This window comes from Schistocerca piceifrons, chromosome 8 (genome assembly GCF_021461385.2).
Source record: "Schistocerca piceifrons isolate TAMUIC-IGC-003096 chromosome 8, iqSchPice1.1, whole genome shotgun sequence".
NCBI lineage: Eukaryota > Metazoa > Arthropoda > Insecta > Orthoptera > Acrididae > Schistocerca > Schistocerca piceifrons.
This window is the reverse complement of record NC_060145.1, coordinates 71,462,446-71,466,059: the sequence shown is the minus strand read 5'-3', so window position 1 is coordinate 71,466,059 and position 3,614 is coordinate 71,462,446.

The following is a 3,614-nucleotide window of genomic DNA, read 5'->3' as shown; positions in this document are numbered from 1 at the left end:
TCGACTACATTCCAATATCCTCGTTTTGCTTTTGTTGATGTTCATCTTATATCGTCCTTTCAAGACACTGTCCATTCCGTTCAACTGCTCTTCCAAGTCCTTTGCTGTCTCTAACAGAATTACAATGACATCGGCGAACCTCGAAGTTTTTATTTCTTCTCCATGTGTAACCTCCCCCTCACTTATCGACCATAATGACAGTGAAAAATTAAACCGCGCGTACCTAATGGAAATTTGGGAAAAGCAATCGTCACCGAAGTTAATCTGTCAGTAAAGAGGGAGGAAAGGGTTACATCTAAATGAAAGGAAAAATGCAAATGAAATTGGTGGAAATTAATTTTGAGAAAAGGGTAAAATTCATAAAGAAAGTAAATGTGCGGTCGTCACGTTAACAATTAATTGGTGTTAATTAGATATTTGCGATTTGGGGAAAATTACAGTCGCCAGTCCTATGGACAGCTACTATAATAACTGAAAAAGAAAGGTTATTGCACATATAATCAGCACTAAAAGCGTGGCAACTGCAGGTTGACACGTGTTGTGTGAAAACTGAAAGTTTTTCAGAAGTAATAAATTTCGCTACACTCTGACTTAATTTAGCAAAAGAATTAATAAAACCGGAAAATTGAAAGTTAATTTAGTGACTGAAATTAATAGTGAGATTTGTTTCTGAAGCACTACGAAATTCAGTAAAATAAGGTTAGTCTTGGGCTACCTCAACAATCATTTCAAAAGCTACTTGAATATACGCAATTTAGAAATAAGAGATTTAACTTTGAACTTGAATTAAATGATTCTGAACAATTAACAACAGTAACATTTAGTACGTACCAAGCTGAGCTGCAGTCACAGGTAAGCTAAAATATGCTAACAAAACTCGCACTCTTAATTTGTGCTTGTGTAATCTAAATATTGTAGCCAGCTATGAATACCTTAACTGAACTTTGAAATTAAAGCAGTGAAATGGAATGATATTACTTTAATGCTGGCGTCTGAATTTCAACGGCACTCGGGTTATTTCGGAAAAGGAAGGGACCCTGCTTGGTAATGGAATTGGGACAATGAGCAACAAAGGTTCATGCTAAGTTGCCGTACCTTTGTGATGCAACAATTTTAAAAGCTGAGGTCTGCCGTACAATTCTAAAAGTTTACGTGCTTCCAGTCTTCCTTGTTAGTTGATTGAAAGTTTGAAGTCGTCGGTCGAGGAGGTGGCGACAGTCACTCCTTGTCGGCCGTCGCTGTTGCAGAAGCTGGATGTTGGCGCGCCTTCTTCTCGACACTGTCACCAGGCGAAACGGGCTCTTGATGTGCGCCAACTAATGCTTCCCGTCCGCAACACAGTGTCAGAAACTATCATAGCAAGTCGAGCGCAATTACATGCTGCCAAACCCCGAAAGCGCGGCAACTCGCGGGAGCGTCACACAACACACCTGCTCAACCGCACGCACTGCTCCAGCCAGACTCTCTCTGCCCGCGCTCCACGAGGCAGAGTTAGCACTACCAAAGATTCTAAACACTTTGGTTCTCCACACGACCTATCGATGTATTCGTTCGATAGCATAGTTTTCCCTAGGCAAGACCCAGCGTAAAAATACAAATAACATTTACAAAACAAACCAATTATACATCGACACACACATATATATATATATATATATATATATATATATATATATATATATATATATATATAGTAAAACAATTACAGTATATAAAGACACAGAAATGTCATATCTTCAGGTAACAAATAAAGGAAAAGGATTTATAGTACAATAGATGGAAATAGGGGGATATGCATTTCCGGCGTTACACGTGCCCCACATTGTCTGAGGATGTTCGTGTAACCTAAACAGACTCAGAAAATGTCCCAAAAAGGAAAAAAAAGCAGCGGAAACGCATATGCTCAAAATATCAAGAAAATTTAGCATTAGGCTAATTAACCATAAACCAATTTTTAGACCATAGTAATTGAGTGGAGACCCTCCTAACCTTATTCCGCTCTGTCATCTTACACAAAAGAAAACAGGTTGACAATGTATTAAAACTCATAGATAACATAGAAAATGGTATAGCTATTCTAGAATCAGTAAAATTCCTGACGGTATCAAGAAACGGAATACTATTTACAGAATTAATCAGAGTACATGGTCATAAAAAAAGGTTGATTAAAATACGCAAATTAATAATTAATTACATAGAATGCACATTTTATACAATCTTTTGATAATTAATATTCTTGTCATGAGAGTCCACTTAACGCTAAACAAGAAAATAATACACAGCAGATCGAAAAAAACATAAATATTGACAGCAGAATTCTTTCACACCAGCTGTCCGGGAAGAAAAACAACTCCGCCTTCCGTACCCGCAAGTACAAAGAATGCCGAGAGCGGCACAAGAGCCGACAGCGGCACAAGAGCCGACAGCGACTCCGCCTCGCCAGTATTGTTGCGCCCGCCTGTGCGGCACGCTTGATCTCACTCGCCCTTGTAATGGCATTTCCAGAACGTCCGTTTCACTGAATTCTTTCGGAAAAACTCACTCCCGAGTAATCTCAAGGAGTCCATTAACGCTATCACAGTGGATAGCTCAACACTGTCCATCATCACACGCCTGAAACTTAAAACAGCGTCTAAGTACATCGGCAATGACTAGTAAATCACATATTTATGAAACCTTACAGCTAGTTACAAAATCATATTTACATTCCTTAATCTACTCTGACTCAGCTGAAAACTTAAACTAGCAGCTTGGATTTTTCAATTGATTAATAATCAGTTACTCTTAAATCATTTAGTCAAAATTATTTACATATTAATTACAACTTATTTAATGTCCTCTTGGTCAGGCAAAAGCATGGCAATTTAGCAAATTGTTAAATATTACACTCTATATTTACATACTGAACAAATTACCCATTGTTTGGTATTAATCAATCCTAGGTTGGTACAATTTCAAATCTACAATGGTCCGTATGCCTAATAGTTTTCCAGAGCTTGGATACTCTAAGCAATAAGCATTTGTGTGAGGTATACCAATGACTTTATATGGTCCATTATAAACAAACTTAAATTTAGAGATTTCATTGTGTATCTCGCTCGATTTCTCATGAGCTTTTACAAGTACTAAGTCTTCGATTGCAAATTTAGCAAAACGCGCTTTAGCGTCATGACGACGTATGCGAGCATCGGCTTTTAGCTTCATTATTTCTCGCAAACGATCTTTTTTCACACCAATACTAATGTCAATCCGTGGAGGGAATTTGATTATCTCTTCCACTAAACTTTTACTTCTGTCATCTAGCAGAATTTTCTCTGGAGAAAATCCCGTAGACTCATGTCTCAAAGTGTTCATAATTCTCTCAAATTCTGCAACATTTTGCCCCATGCCCTATGGTTGTGGTGGCAATAGGTACGGCAAAGTCGGCCTAGCTCGCGCATATACCTTCCAGCGGGATTTCCAGCCGGACAGTAAGCTGAAATATGGATCACCTCGACCCCATTACTTTCCATGCCTTCATTCCACAACTTAGAAGTAAATTGTGCCCCATTGTGTGATAGAATCGCATTGGGCTTACCAATATGAACAAAATAACCGTTCACAAGCTTGCTATA